The sequence below is a fragment of the Rhinoderma darwinii genome, chromosome 3, assembly GCF_050947455.1.
Source record: "Rhinoderma darwinii isolate aRhiDar2 chromosome 3, aRhiDar2.hap1, whole genome shotgun sequence".
Taxonomy (NCBI): domain Eukaryota; kingdom Metazoa; phylum Chordata; class Amphibia; order Anura; family Rhinodermatidae; genus Rhinoderma; species Rhinoderma darwinii.
This window is the reverse complement of record NC_134689.1, coordinates 409,616,432-409,633,825: the sequence shown is the minus strand read 5'-3', so window position 1 is coordinate 409,633,825 and position 17,394 is coordinate 409,616,432. Positions and strand designations below refer to the sequence as shown.

Genomic DNA, 17,394 nt, shown 5'->3' with positions numbered 1-17,394 from the left:
TCTGCAGGCGCTCACATCTCACTGCTGCCTCCTGCTGGTGCACATTCTGCAGGCGCTCACATCTCACTGCTGCCTCCTGCTGGTGCGCATTCTGCAGGCGCTCACATCTCACTGCTGCCTCCTGCTGGTGTAGCTTCTGCAGGCGCTCACATCTCACTGCTGCCTCCTGCTGGTGTAGCTTCTGCAGGTGCTCACATCTCACAGCTGACTCCTGCTGGTGTAGCTTCTGCAGGCACTCACATCTCACTGCTGCCTCCTGCTGGTGTAGCTTCTGCAAGCGCTCACATCTCACTGCTGCATCCTGCTGGTGCAGATTCTGCAGGCGCTCACATCTCACTGCTGCCTCCTGCTGGTGCACATTCTGCAGGCGCTCACATCTCACTGCTGCCTCCTGCTGGTGTAGCTTCTGCAGGCTCTCACATCTCACTGCTGCCTCCTGCTGGTGTAGCTTCTGCAGGCGCTCACATCTCACAGCTGACTCCTGCTGGTGTAGCTTCTGCAGGTGCTCACATCTCACTGCTGCCTCCTGCTGGTGCACATTCTGCAGGCGCTCACATCTCACTGCTGCCTCCTGCTGGTGTAGCTTCTGCAGGCGCTCACATCTCACTGCTGCCTCCTGCTGGTGTAGCTTCTGCAGGCGCTCACATCTCACTGCTGCCTCCTGCTGGTGCACATTCTGCAGGCGCTCACATCTCACTGCTGCCTCCTGCTGGTGTAGCTTCTGCAGGCGCTCACATCTCACTGCTGCCTCCTGCTGGTGTAGCTTCTGCATGTGCTCACATCTCACAGCTGACTCCTGCTGGTGTAGCTTCTGCAGGCACTCACATCTCACTGCTGCCTCCTGCTGGTGCAGATTCTGCAGGCGCTCACATCTCACTGCTGCCTCCTGCTGGTGCACATTCTGCAGGCGCTCACATCTCACTGCTGCCTCCTGCTGGTGTAGCTTCTGCAGGCTCTCACATCTCACTGCTGCCTCCTGCTGGTGTAGCTTCTGCAGGCGCTCACATCTCACAGCTGACTCCTGCTGGTGTAGCTTCTGCAGGTGCTCACATCTCACTGCTGCCTCTTGCTGGTGCACATTCTGCAGGCACTCACATCTCACTGCTGCCTCCTGCTGGTGTAGCTTCTGCAGGCGCTCACATCTCACTGCTGCATCCTGCTGGTGCAGATTCTGCAGGCGCTCACATCTCACTGCTGCCTCCTGCTGGTGCACATTCTGCAGGCGCTCACATCTCACTGCTGCATCCTGCTCGTGTAGCTTCTGCAGGCGCTCACATCTCACTGCTGCCTCCTGCTGGTGTAGCTTCTGCAGGCGCTCACATCTCACAGCTGCCTCCTGCTGGTGCAGCTTCTGCAGGCGCTCACATCTCACCGCTGCCTCCTGCTGGTGTAGCTTCTGCAGGCGCTCACATCTCACTGCTGCCTCCTGCTGGTGTAGCTTCTGCAGGCGCTCACAACACACTGCTGCCTCCTGCTGGTGCACATTCTACAGGCGCTCACATCACACTGCTGCCTCCTGCTGGTGCACATTCTGCAGGCGCTCACATCTCACTGCTGCCTCCTGCTGGTGTAGCTTCTGCAGGCACTCACATCTCCGTTCTGCCTCCTGCTGATATAGCTTCTGCAGGCGCTCACATCTCACTGCTGCCTCTGCCTGGTGTAGCTTATGCAGGCGCTCACATCTGACAGCTGACTCCTGCTGGTGTAGCTTCTGCAGGCACTCACATCTGACAGCTGCCTCCTGCTGGTGTAGCTTCTGCAGGCGCTCACATCTCACTGCTGCCTCCTGCTGGTGCAGCTTCTGCAGGCGCTCACATCTCACTGCTGCCTCCTGCTGGTGCACATTCTGCACACGCTCACATCTCACTGCTGCCTCCTGCTCGTGTAGCTTCAGCAGGCGCTCACATCTCACTGCTGCCTCCTGCTGGTGTAGCTTCTGCAGGCGCTCACATCTCACAGCTGCCTCCTGCTGGTGTAGCTTCTGCAGGCGCTTGCATCTCACTGCTGCCTCCTGCTGGTGCAGATTCTGCAGGCGCTCACATCTCACTGCTGCCTCCTGCTGATATAGCTTCTGCAGGCGCTTACACATCACTGCTGTCTCCTACTGGTTCAGATTCTGCAGGCACTTACATCTCACTGCTGTCTCCTGCTGGTTCAGATTCGCAGGCACTTACATCTCACTGCTGTCTCCTGCTGGCGCAGATTCTGTAGGTTGCTCACATCTCACTGCTGCCTTCTGCTGGTGCAGATTCTGCACTGCTGCCTCCTGCTGGTGTAGCTTCTGCAGGCGCTCACATCTCACAGCTGCCTCCTGCTGGTGCAGCTTCTGAAGGCGCTCACATCTCACAGCTGCCTCCTGCTGGTGTAGCTTCTGCAGGCGCTCACATCTCACAGCTGCCTCCTGCTGGTGTAGCTTCTGCAGGTGCTCACATCTCACAGCTGCCTCCTGCTGGTGTAGCTTCTGAAGGCGCTCACATCTCACTGCTGCCTCCTGCTGGTGTAGCTTCTGCAGGCACTCACATCTAACCGCTGCCTCCTGCTGGTGTAGCTTCTGCAGGCGCTCACATCTCACTGCTGTCTCCTGCTGGTGCAGCTTCTGCAGGCGCTCACATCTCACTGCTGCCTCCTGCTGGTGCACATTCTGCAGGCGCTCACATCTCACTGCTGTCTCCTGCTGGTGTAGTTTCTGCAGGCGCTCACATCACACCGCTGCCCCCTGCTGGTGTAGTTTCTGCAGGCGCTCACATCACACCGCTGCCTCCTGCTGGTGTAGTTTCTGCAGGTGCTCACATCTCACTGCTGCCTCCTGCTGGTGTAGTTTCTGCAGGCGCTCACATCTCACTGCTGCCTCCTGCTGGTGTAGTTTCTGCAGGCGCTCACATCACACCGCTGCCTCCTGCTGGTGTAGCTTCTGCAGGCGCTCACATCTCACTGCTGCCTCCTGCTGGTGTAGCTTCTGCAGGCGCTCACATCTCACTGCTGCCTCCTGCTGGTGTAGTTTCTGCAGGCGCTCACATCTCACTGCTGCCTCCTGCTGGTGTAGTTTCTGCAGGCGCTCACATCTCACTGCTGCCTCCTGCTGGTGTAGCTTCTGCACAGAGCTTGCTCTGCTGTGTTACACTATAGTAGGTGTAGTATTTAGAAAAAAAGGTATATTTTAATGGTTATCACTCAGCTACAGACCAGCCAGACTTTTTAAAGTCGTTTTGTGGTCCACAAGTGGTTAAAAATGTACACTGCTAATACATTCAAAATGGCAGCCAGCAAGATTCTGAATGCAGCTTTGGGTGTGACTAGAGAAAAAGACTTGAAATAAGAATCAGTACCAAAAAAGTAAAGAAACTTTGATTTAACATCACATGTAGGTTTAAGCCATAAAATTATTTTCAAAAGTAAGTAGGCCGGAGGATCCAACCACCAAAAACATTTCCATTTTGCATGGACCACGTCTGACACGGATTGAATGTAAGTTTTTGGCTTCTCTCCTTTAAAATACTTCATATTCATTTCTGGCATTAGATACAAGTAATGGGGGATTTTTCAAAAGGAAAGACATTCCCATAATGCTGACACCCAGGTACCGGCCAGGCCGGAGGTCACTTGCTCCCAAAAGTGGAAAACCCCTTTAAATTTTTTATTTATGTATTTATTCTTATAATTAAATTCAGATTTGCGTGTAAATAACTCCAATATTGTTTCAATTTTTTGTATGGTAATTTAATATTTCTGTTTACATTTTTTTATATATTTTTTTAAATGCTGGTACCTTATATGATTTCCTTTGATACCTGGACATTTTTTTTTTTAAATAAAGATTTCATTTATAATACATTTCTCTTTCTTTATAAATGTTTTCCTTCAAACTGAGAAGATCCAGCAGTGAAATAATTAATTGTAGAAAATCTACAGCCATTACACATTGATATGCACCTACCTTCTATTTGAACTAAATACAGTACATAGCTTTACCTCCGTGCCACTTCGCTGCCCTCAAAAACGGGCAATTCTGCCTTAATCTGAAGATTTGAGTAGTCTGAGACAGACTGGTTGCTAGGGACTCTCTGCCTGACAACCCTATGGAAATGATTGTGGTTGTTAGGCAGTGTATTCCTAGCAACCAGGTTGTCAGATACTACTCGGCTGATCATCTCGAAGTCAGATTGTCGCTGTGCTGACAGAAAAGAAGGGGAAAAGCAGCTTGGCAACAGTCACATCATGTCTTCCCGCATCTCAGCCGGCATTATTAATCAGATTTTTCTTTGGTAGAGAACCTTGTATGGAGCAAAAAAAGTGCATGGAACAAACCGATAACTGAAGGAAGCCTGAAGGGAGATTTGTGTTTGTGTTAGGGTATGTTCACACGACAGCGTCCGTAACGGCCGAAATGACGAGGCTGTTTCCAGGAGAAAACAGCCCCGTAATTTCAGCCGTAACGGCATGTGCAGGCGCTTGAACGCCGCGTCCATTACTTACGTAACTGGAGCTGGTTTTCCATGGAGTCCATGGAAAACGGCTCCATTTACGTCTGAAGAAGTGACATGACACTTCTTTGGCGCTGGCGTCTATTTACGCGCCGTCTTTTGACAGGGACGCGTAAATATACGCCTCGTGTGAACAGACAAACGTCAGCCCATTGCTTTCAATGGGCAGATGTTTGCCAACGCTATCGAGGCGCATTTTCGGACGTAATTCGAGGCGTAAAACGCCAGAATTACGTCCATAAATAAGCCGTGTGAACATGAGCATGTTACGTCCGTAATGGACGGAACGTATTTCGGCCGCAAGTCCCGGACCGAACACACTGCAGGGAGCCGGGCTCCTAGCATCATAGTTATGTACGACGCTAGGAGTCCCTGCCTCTCCGTGGAACTACTGTCCCGTACTGAAAACATGATTACAGTACGGGACAGTTGTCCTGCAGCGAGGCAGGGACTTCTATCGTCGTACATCACTATGATGCTAGGAGCCCGGCTCCCTGCACTGTGTTCGGTCCGGGACTTGCGGCCGAAATACGTTCCGTCCATTACGGACATAACATGCTCGTGTGAACCCAGCCTTAGGCTATGTTCACACGCTTACTAAAAAACATCTGAAAATACGGAGCGGTTTTTAAGGGAAAACAGCTCCTGATTTTCAGCCGTTTTTTAAGCAAACTCGTTTTTTACGGCCGTTTTTGGGGCTGTTTTTCTAGTCAATGAAAAACTGTTCCAAAAATGGCTCAAGAAGTGACATGCACTTCTTTTTACGAGCCGTTTTTTCAAAACCTACGCGTAAAAAAACGCCCCATCGGAACAGAACGCCGTATTTCACATTGAAATCAATGGGCAATTGTTTGGAGGCGTTCTGATTCTGATTTTTCGGCCGTTTACGTGTGAACACACCCTTACAGAGGAAGTCAAGATGAAGCAAGCAACTTGTTATATGATTCAGTGACTGGTGATGCAATTATATTTTCCGATGCTCCATTTCCCTGGAGTCTGAGAAGCAAAAATAATTATAACCTCAACATATAATTTGTTAGTTGCAGAGAGAGAAGGAACTAGTCAGCAATAAGCAGATGCCGGACCTGGTGGTGACTTCTGTCATGGTGACAACTCCTCAGCCTCGCTGGGTCCTGTTTTTCTTCCTTCTGACCTTGTCCTTGGTAAGTGTGACCTTTCATAGTTATGTGATAACCTGGAATACATCACTGCCGTCATTAGGGTTAGTGCGCTGGTTTGCCTTCCAGCTGCTGATTATAAAAAGCTTTGGGTATGGAGGACACCGAAGGTTGAGAAGGTTCTAGGGAGGACTTTCTTAAAGGGGTTCTCCGGCACAGTATGACTAAAGTTGATTGAAGAGCGTACTGGATGTCCCAGGTCCCTTATAAACCCATCATACATTTTTTTCATTTCTTTTTTATTTAACTTTTTAAAAATGTTAAATAATTCCTCTTTTTCGTTAATATTATTTGGGTATGGGCCTCTAACACTAGGCAAGAAAGAGTCTTGGCTCCGCCGTGGCAGGCCATGCCCCTCGCACAGACCTTGGCTTAATCAGTTTTAGCCCAGCGTCTGTAGGAGGCAGACGTGACCTGATCCTCAGGTCTGCTGCTATTTTTTTATTTTAGTTAATTTTTTTCTCCTGAGCATATCCTGGTCTCCAGCCAAGTCAACGCCCGGCGGGTGCCGGTAGACCTGCCAGTTTTCGACACTATTCCCCTCACCGTTGGTCACCTAACCGATTTTCTGCATCCGCAGGTGGAGTGCCAGTGTCCCCACTATATGTGCGAGGTTACTAAAGAGGTGACCCCGCACGCACACGAATACTTTGGAGGGTGAATATCAAAAATTTTCCTCACAGACTCCCTCCCACCCTTTTTTCCCCAAACCTGCTCTGATGGATTCTTATCTACAGTAATGACGGGGGCAGCAGTTAGATTTATTACTGTAGGGAACCTTTCTGTGGTCTTGCCACAGGGAGTCTCTCAGAGAGATATGTGCCTAACCTGGGGCTCCAGTCCCCTTATACTTGGGGCAGCTTCTTCCCTCTCGCTGCAGTAAGGGCATCCTAAAATGAGTCCTGGGCTCCATGGGCAGGAAAAACTTGTTCCAAGATTTGACAGTCTCCCCACCCACCACCGTAGTAACTGGGGCTTATGCAGTAAACTACACGGGCCGCAGTTACTATAGTAGCATCTCCTGATACATCCTCCTCGCTTCTGAGTCAGGTCCGTACACCGCGCACAAGATTGTGCCACCATGTTAAAAAACATATACCACGCAGCATACGTTTTTTGCGGGATTCGACAGGACAGAAAAGCGTAGTCTACTACGTTATTTTATTTTAAAATATTTTTAAAAAAAAGGTATACCGACATATACCAGCCCGAGAGAGGCCAAAAGAACACTCTTTTGGACTCCGTCGGGTTAATGAAAACCTATGGACACATTTAGCTAAATATAGGGCCAAATCGAGATGTGAACATGGCTTTACCCTCACTTTCTGGATAAAATTGAGAATCCCAGCTAAATATCCTCTGATGCAAAAATTAGCAAACCATGCTCTCACAATACTCGCTTTTACATAAACTCGTGAATCCGCATTCTCCACTATTAGGGCTTATTCAGACAAACGTTATATACGACCGTGCAATGCGCGTGATTTTCACGCGCCTCGCACGGACCTATATTAGTCTATGGGGCAGTGCAGACTGTTCGTGATTTTTACGCAGCGAGTCCGCTGCGTAAAACTCACGACATGTCCGTTCTTTGTGCGTATTTCGCGCATCACGCACCCATTGAAGTCAATGGGTGCGTGAAAACCACGCGCACCACACGGATGCACTTCCGTGGGACGCGCGTGATTCGCGCAACAGCTGTCAAACTATGAATGTAAACAGAAAAGTACAACGGTGTTTACAAACATCGAAACGGAGTGTCATAATGATGGCGGCTGCGCGAAAATCACGCAGCCGCGCATCATACGGGGCTGACACGCGGGGCTGTTATGTACCTTTTGCGCGCGCAAAACGCACACGCTCGTGTGAATCCGGCCTTACTCTGGTGAAGAACAGATATCACATTTAGATCACAGTTTAACCCCTCTGAATGGCAGTCACGCTCTTTGTACCTAATCTCATAGGGCTGGTGAAAGAGAAGAGAGGCCAGTTTTTCCACCAATAAATAATAAAAAATTTGGATGTAAAGTTCTGCAAAGTTTGCGAAATGTTATCAAGACGACATATTTCATGTTAGTGTTAAGTTCGGACATTCACCTGACAGCAGAGCCAGGTAAGGGCCTGTTCACATCATGTTTGCTATCCTGTTAAATTGTCCGATTGTATTTTTTCTAAATCACGGATCAGTTAACAGATCTATTGGTTTTGTCATGCCGAAATTTGGCAGTTGATTTGTTTCTGTCAGGATAATTTTTTTTTTACATAGAAGTCTATGGCAATGCATTCTGGTCCCCCGTCGCCCTGATTCTGAGATTGTCATAGATTTTTAAAGCGCTGCCGGTGGACCGGAAGTCTAGTTGCACAGTCTTCTTTGATGACGATACGACTCTTCGTCACATGACCGGCCTTGCTGTACTCCATGTACTCGCTGTGCTACTTGCTCCTGCTTGTACATACAGTACAGCGGGGTCGGTGACAAAGAGTCGTATCAGGGGACCGGAATGTATATTAGCGAGTGTACTCACATACCTCAGTACACCGATAATACTTTTTGGTCCTTGTATACCCCTTAGTGACCAGCTTATTTAGGACGCAGCCTAGTTTTGGCGTTAAGGCTCAGAGCCCATTTTTCAAATCTGACATATTTCACTTTATGTGGTAATAACTTCGGAAAGCTTATACCTATCCAAGTGATTCTGAGGTTGTTTTCTCGTGAGACATTGGGCTTTATGTTAGTGGTAAAATTTGGTCGATATATTCATTGTTTATTTGTGAAAAATTGCAAAATTTAGAGACCATTTGGAAAAAATAGCATTTTTCTAAATTTAAATGTATCTGCTTGTAATGCTAGGTTCACACACCCAATTTACGGATGTAATTCGGGCGTTTTAACCTCGCATTACGTCCGAAAATACGGCTCCAAAGCGCCGGCAAACATTCATTTGAATGGGTCTTACGATGTTCTGTGCCGACGGTCATTTTTTTTACGCGCCGCTGTCAAAAGACGGCGCGTAAAAAAGACACCCGCGTCAAAGAAGTGCATGTCACCTCTTGGGACATAATTGGAGCCGTTTTCCATTGATTCCATAGAAAAACAGCTCCAATTACGCTGCGAAAAACGCCTGCACTTGCCATTACGTCTGAAATTCAGGAGCTGTTTTCTCCTGAAAACAGCTCCGTAATTTCAGCCGTAATGGACGTGTACGTGTGACCATACCCTTAGACAGAGGGTTATACCACCCAAAATAGTTACTAGTTCACATTTCCCATATGTATATATATATGAAGCAAAGGAGCACCTAGAGGATTTTGAGGCCTCCTTTTTATTAGGCACCATGTCCGGTTTGAAGAGGTCTTGTTGTGCCAAAACAGTGGAAACCCCCAAAAGTGACCCTATTTGGCAAACTAAACCCCTCAAGGAACTTATCGAGGGGTATAATGGCCATTTAGATCCCACAGGTATTTTGCGGAATTTTATGGTATTAGGCTGTGCAATTGAAAATCCAATTTTTCCGATAAAAGTTATACATTTTTAATTTTAACAAGGAATAAAGGAGAAAAAGCACCCCAACATTTGTAAAGCAATTTCTTCCGATTAGGGAAATACCCCATATGTGGTCATAAACTGCTGGTTGGACAAACGGCAGAGCTCAGAAAGGCAGGAGCGCTATTTGGGATGTAGATTTTGCTGAATTGGTTACTGGGCGCCATGACGCATTTACAGAGTTTCTGAGGTACCAGTACAGAGGAAGTCCCTTAAAAGTGGCCCCATTTTGGAAACTAGACCCCTTGAGGAATCCATTGTAGTTTTCTTGGGGTGCATGCGACTTGTTAATCAGTTTCTATTGTATTTTTAAGTGGCGCGGTGACTAAAAAACAGCAATTCTACTATTGTTTTTTATTCCTATTTTTTACAGCATTCACCGTGCGCTATAAATGACACATTCACTTTATTCTGCGGGGCGATACGATTACGGCGATACCAGATGTTTATAGTGTTTTTATGTCTTATGGCGTTTGCACAATAAAATACTTTTTATAAAAAATTATTTACTTATTGTGTTGCCTTATTCTAAAAGCCATAACTTTTTTGTTTTTCCATCAAGAAAGTCATGTGAGGACTTGTTTTTTTGCGTAACGAACTGTAGTTTCGATCAGGACCATTTTTAGGTACATACAGCTTAGTGATCTCTTTTTATTCCATTTTTTGGGAGGTGAAGTGACCAAAAAATTGTGATTCTGGTACGGTTTATTATTATTTTATTTTATGGCGTTCACCGCGCGGGATAGATAATGAAAGACTTTTGTAGTTCAGGCCATTACCGACGTGGCGATACCAATTATGTATAGTTTATTTGTTTGTTTGTTTTTTTAAATAATAAAGGACTGATAAGGGAAAAAGGGTGATTTTTACTTTTAAACTTTTAAACGTGACTCATCGGAGAAGGCAACCCTTTGCCAATCATCGGTGGTCCAATTCCGACACTACCGTGCAAATTGAAGACATTTTTTCTGATGCACTTTTGTTAGCATAGGAGCAGTGACTATCCATCTGCTTCGGAGCCCCATACGCAATAGTATTCACTGAACTGTTGTTTTAGACACACGTCCGATAGCCCCCTGGTTGATTTTTATGATAAGCTGCTCCACTGCAGCGTGTCGTCCAGCCCTCGCTCACCTTCGTAGCCGGCATTCACCTCTCACATCAATGGCACGTGGTGCTCTGCTGTTTCCACGTAGGTTATTCCCAATGGTTCCATTTGTCCACTCACGATACACTTTCACCACAGCAGCACGCGAACAGTTCACAAACTGCGCTGTTTGAGAAATACCGCCACCCTTGACCCGATAACCAATAATCATCCCTTTCTGATAAATCTCCCCTTTTACCCACGGCAACAACGAGTGATATGTGTTCAGACAGCCTATCACACACCTTATACACCCACCAAGCCACGACACATCACTTCCTTCATGGGCTACTCGCTGCCAATGCAGAAAGTAGGAGGTGGTCATAATAATGTGACTCGACTGTGTATGTTGGGAAGGTTGTGGAAAGCTGTTTGACAACTTATATGGCCGCCATTACTGCTGGTAACCATTGGGCAGCCTGTGCCCATTTGCCATTTTGGAATCTGAAAGTTGCATAGTTAGTACGGTTGAAAAAAAGACACATGTCCATCATGCTCAACCAAGGGACGGGAAAAGGGAAGGTAGAAATTTCTACACATAGGAGTTAATATTTTTTTGTTCTAGGAAATTATCTAACCCTTTTGTAAAGCCATCTACTGTCCCTGCTGTGACGGCTCCTGCGGTGACTATTCCATAGATTCACAGTTCTCACAGTAAAGAAGCCTTGTCTCCTCTGCAGGTTGAACCTTTCTTTTTCCAGACGGAGGGAGCGCCCCCTTGTTTTTTGAGTGGGTTTTACATGGAACAGGATTTCACCATATTTTTTGTATGTTACATAGTTACATAGTTACATAGTTACATACATAGTTACATAGTTAGTACGGCTGAAAAAAAGACACATGTCCATCAAGTTCAACCAAGGGATGGGTAAAAGGGAAGGAAAAATTTCTACACATAGGAGCTAATATTTTTTTGTTCTAGGAAATTATCTAACCCTTTTTTAAAGCCATCTACTGTCCCTGCTGTGACCAGCTCCTGCGGTAGGCTATTCCATAAATTCACAGTTCTCACTGTAAAGAAGCCTTGTCGCCTCTGCAGCTTGAACCTTTTTTTCTCCAGACGGAGGGAGTGCCCCCTTGTTTTTTGAGGGGGTTTTATAAGGAACAGGATTTCACCATATTTTTTGTATGTGCCATTAATATATTTATATAAGTTAATCATGTCCCCCCTTAGTCTTCTTTTTTCAAGGCTAAATAGGTTTAATTCTTTCAATCTTTCCTCATAACTTAAATTCTCCATGCCCCTTATTAGCTTCGTTGCTCTTCTTTGTATTTTTTCCAACTCCAGGGCATCCTTTCTATGAACTGGAGCCCAGAACTGAACTGCATATTCTAGATGAGGCCTCACTAATGCTTTGTAAAGTGGCATTATTACATCCCTGTCCCGCGAGTCCATGCCTCTTTTAATACACGACAATATCCTGCTGGCCTTTGAAGCAGCTGATTGACACTGCATGCTGTTATTGAGTTTATGATTTACAAGTACACCCAGATCCTTCTCAACAAGTGAATCCGCCAGTGTAGCGCCCCCTAGGACATATGATGCATGCAGGTTGTTGGTACCAAGATGCATAACTTTACATTTATCTACATTAAACTTCATTTGCCAAGTGGACGCCCAAACACTTAGTTTGTTTAAATCTGCCTGTAATTCATGAACATCTTCCATAGTCTGAACTATATTACATAGCTTGGTGTCATCTGCAAAAATAGAAATAGTGCTATTAATCCCTTCCTCTATATCATTAATAAATAAGTTGACTAATAGTGGTCCCAGCACTGAACCCTGGGGTACACCACTTATTACCGGGGACCATTCAGAGTAGGAATCATTGACCACAACTCTCTGGATACGGTCCTTGAGCCAATTCTCAATCCAATTACAAACTATATTTTCTAAACCTATAGTCCTTAATTTACCCATTAGGCGTCTATGGGGGACAGTGTCAAATGCCTTTGCAAAGTCCAAAAACACTATATCCACAGCGGCCCCTCTGTCTAGGCTTCTGCTCACCTCTTCATAAAAACAGATCAGGTTGGTTTGACAACTTCTGTCCTTAGTAAAACCGTGCTGGCTGTCACTTATAATACTATTTTTTTGTCACATAATCCTGTATATAGTCCCTCAATAGCCCCTCAAACATTTTCCCCACGATGGATGTTAAGCTTGCTGGTCTATAATTACCCAGGGAAGACCTAGAGCCCTTTTTGAAAATAGGCACCACATTTGCCCTGCGCCAGTCCCTTGGCACTATACCAGTCACTAGAGAATCTCTAAATATTATGAAGAGGGGGACAGAAATAACTGAACTAAGCTCCTTAAGAACTCTAGGGTGCAACCCATCTGGTCCCGGGGCCTTGTGTACATTTATTTTATTTAATTTAGCTCGGACCATATCTACATTCATCCAATTCAGTATATCAACAGATATATTAACAGCACTGGCACCGGCTACATCAGCTGCTCTTTCTTCTGTTGTATATACAGAGCTAAAGAACCCATTTAGTAACTCTGCCTTCTCTTGATCCCCTGTGACCAACTCCCCATTACCACTATCTAGGGGTCCTACATGTTCAGACCTGGGCTTATTTGAATTTACATACTTGAAGAATTTTTTAGGATTTGTTTTACTATCCTTGGCCACCTGCCTTTCATTTTGTATTTTTGCTAATTTTATGACATTTTTGCAGATTTTATTAAGCTCTTTATAATTTACAAAGTCTACAGCTGTACCCTCAGATTTGTATTTTTCAAATGCCCTTTTTTGTCATGTATTGCCCTTTTTACAGAAGGTGTAAGCCATGAGGGGTTTAATTTTAGTCGTTTATAGTTGTTACCTATAGTAATAAATGATACACTTTAATTACCCAAAGTAGATTTTAAGATTTCCCATTTATCATTTGTCCCATTATTTAACATTAGTTCTTCCCAGTCTATATCCTGAATTGCTGCCCTCATCCTGGGGAAATTGGCCTTCTTAAAATTAAGTGTTTTTGCCCTCCCAGCCGGTGTTTGTTTTTAACAGTATAGGTAAAACGTAACTATATTGTGATCACTGTTACCGAGGTTTTCACGAAAAGTGACATTCCCAAAAAGCTCTGCATTATTAGAAATGACCAGATCCAGCAAAGCTTCACCTCTAGTCGGGTCTTCCACAAACTGGCCCATAAAATTTTCCTGCAACAGATTGAGGAAATTTCTCCCCTTTGCAGTTGAAGCTGAACCACGACACCAATTAATATCCCGGTAATAAAAGTCCCCTGTTATCACTACAGTACCCGCCTGCGCAGCCCACTCCATCTGTTTATATAGCCGATCTTCCATCTCCTCAGTTATATTGGGGGGGCGGGGGGGGGGGGGGGGTCTATAGATTACACCAAAAGTAATTTTTTCAGTGTTTACCTCCCTTTGTAATTCCACCCAAAACGTTTCAATCTCCTCACAATCTTCACCCACTATTGCCTCTTTCACACTTGCCTTCATATCACTTCTCACATACAGACATACACCACAGCCTTCATATCACTTCTCACATACAGACATACATCATCATCTTCATATCTCTTCTCACATACAGACATTCACCACTGCCTTCATGTCACTTCTCACATACAAACATACACCACCACCTTCATATCACTTCTCACATACAGACATTCACCACTGCCTTCATGTCACTTCTCACATACAGATATACACCACCACCTTCATATTACTTCTCACATGCAGACATTCAACACTGCCTTCATATCACTTCTCACATACAGACATACACTGCCGCCTTCATATCACTTCTCACATACAGATAGGCACCACCGCCTTCATATCACTTCTCACATACAGACATACACCACCGCCTTTCCTATTTGTCCTGTCTTTCCAAAACAGTGTAAAACCCTGTAGATTTACAGCTCAGCCATGAGAAGAGTCCGGCCATGTTTCAACAACACCAACTATATATATATTTTCTTCCAGTACCAAGGCCTCCAGCTCCCCCATTTTGCTTGCTAGACTTCTGGCATTTGTGGACATACACTTTAACTTGCCTTTCAGTTTTTCACTTTCAGTATCAGAAATTTGATTATTTGATATTATTTGGGCATTTTTATTTTCATTGCTGTTTTGTAACGAAAGGATCTCCTTATCCTGTTGTCCAGTCCTCTCCCCACAGTCTATTTCTCCCCCCACCAATTTAGTCTGACCCCTCTCTAACCTGACTACCCCTTTATTTTCTACATTGACCTCCCTCCTCAGCCCTAGTTTAAATACTCTGCACCCCAATGCCAAATTAGGTGATGATATGAAACTGTATGGAATCTCTACAGTGTGTACTATCAGATTAATGACTTCACAACCACCATATGTATATACTGTATACATACATCACTTTAAGTTTGTGCCGTATATCGATCTGCAATGAGACTGGGGTGACACCACGTCAGTCTAATCCTGCTGAGAGCGAACTGAAATAATCATCTATCTGTTACAAAAAGTGCTAAATACAGTTTTGAAATGGATCACTATGTTTAACATTATAGGCCGAAAGCAGAAAGGAGACATCCACATATGGGCTGTGGTCAAGAAAATTGGCACATGGGGCAGGGTGGGATGTTGGAAGGATGCCTGATGGGCTGCTGGCCACTTTGAGATGTGATCTGCTTGCAAAGAAATGCTGGTAGTACACAGATCATATCCTCTCAGCACATAAATAAAAACATGATAAAATATAAAAATAAAGAAAATATAAAAATACCCTAAAATAAAATGTAATCTCTTCCCCCAAATTACCTATAACGCCAGGACCACCCTCCTTGACAAGGATGAACTTTACATGGACATCATGCGTCCAATGCCGCACAAATCATTGATCCTCACCAATTTTTTCTGTCCAGTCCTAATTCTATCTGATCTATATCTCATATACCAGCTAAGGGTGGGAGACACAGTAGAATAACAATAGGGAACTCTTGGGCCAAAGCCATTATATAGATAAAGCAAAGTAAACATATTGAAAGCCATCAGAAACCGAAGGGGAACCACCAGGAACAAATTGAGGTTGTAGGGGCCCCTAGTCAACCTCTGGGACCCCATTTGACCACCTATTGCAGCCACATATAGGACAGGTGGTTTCACATGGGAAATAGTCTAGTCTATGGGAATAATGGAGACAGATGAACTAGTGACTCACTTGGACTTCAAAAGAAAGAGCCACACTGATGGGGGGCCACCTCTCTACCTCTTCTCAGCTAGTTAGGATTGCCATCAGGAGAACCTCATTTTCCCTATGGGTAAAAGAAGAACCAGACTTGGTGAAGACCCCCTAGATCCTCAAGGTGGTAGAGGCCCCGGGGGACGTGCCCCATGTGCTCTCCCTATAATCCGACGCTAGGAACCACACTGAGATCACAGTGAACCATTAGTTCTTGAGATATTTCAGGAGGGATGTTCAGCTCAGAGACACGCTTTACCCCTACGATAACATCTTCTGACATGTGGTAAATCTACACATATCCTTTAATGTAACGGTTCGGTGCTTCACTACTTTTTTCTAGTTTTTCCACACCCCCCCCAGAAGGTGGATCGCGGTTTATACAGTAATAGTAAAATTAAAACCACACACGATTTCCTGATCTACAGTACAGAATGTAAAATAGGTCATCTTGATGGTTTTGTGACATTTCCTTGCTCAGTTGTGTAGTCATACAGTGTTGCTTGAACATTCTCTCGTTGTTTTTACTTGAAGTGGTTGTCCAGTTTCGAAAATAAATTTTCCTGTTAGGCAAGCCTGAGTTAATAGAGGGGGGGGGGGGGTCCTCTATTTAAGATCTTTACTTCTTGGCCAGAGTGGAGAGTGGTTTCAAAGAGGATCTCTCGCTTTGCAAGACCTGTCCTTTATTACAGAGAACCCAAGAATTTGAATGGACACTGCGTAATGCTTAATTACCCCTATGGTGGCGCTGCAGGGAAATTGAACACTTACCGCCAGGTTTCCTCACAGATTACAACTGATCGCTGGGGGTCCCTGCAGGGGGATAACTTGTGATTTTCTTATTGTCAAGGAACTATGCTCACAATGAAAACCTACAATATCCCTTGAAATTCTGGTATCACGATATACACATACCCTTTTATGTAACGGTTTGGTGCTTCACTACCTCTTTCTAGCGTATTCACCTCCCCCCTCCCAGATTGTGGATGGCAGTTTACGGTGCTGCTTAAAGGGGTTGTCCAGTCCTAAGAAATTGATGGCCTATCCTCAGGATAAGCCATCAATACCAGATGGGTGGGGGTCCGACTACTGCCATCCACGCCGATCAGCTGTTTTGAAGGTGCCGAGTCGCTCATACGAGTGCTGCTTCCCCTTCATTCCTTATCTGCTCGTACTGTGAATTGCTGACACACTTGTAGCGGCGGATCACAGTATTCGTCCACACATAGCGTACATACTGCAGACTTTCTGCAACGTATTTCATTGCGGAAAATTTGCAGCATAAAGCCATTCAGACGAACGTTGTAGCGCCAAAAAACTCCTGTGTGAATAGTGCCTTAGGGCTCATTCAGATGAGTGTAATACTTGTCCGTGTGCTGTCCGTTGAAGCAACGGACAGCACACGGACCTATGCAATCTAATGGGGCTATTCAGACATGCGTGAATTTTCACGAAGCGCGTTTCCTATCCTGGTGCGTTTTTGCGGATCACGTGCCCATTGAAGTCTATGGGTGAGTGAAAATCACGGACATCATATGGACGTCACCCGTGTGCTGTCCGTGTTTCACACAACAGTTGCTAAAGAAATGCAATGTTTAATGTCACCAACACCGACATTAAAAACGGATGGCACACGGAACTGCAACACCTGAAAATCTGTGCAAAATAGACACGTTTGTGTGAATCAGGCCTAATACAGTGGCAGCAGACTGGATTAGATTTGAACAAACCTCATCCACACGCTGTGTAAAAAATCTGCGGTGCGGTTTTTTAATCCGCAGCATGTCAATCTAGGCCTCAAGATGGATCCTGTGAAGGTATGGGCCTTCCTGGA

General features: G+C 45.4%; 1 pseudogene; it reads left to right on the top strand.

The window, feature by feature from the left end:
* Positions 1 to 5,557: 5,557 nt before the first annotated feature.
* Positions 5,558 to 17,394, top strand: part of LOC142750563 (NXPE family member 3-like) — an 84,120-nt pseudogene continuing 72,283 nt past the window's right edge.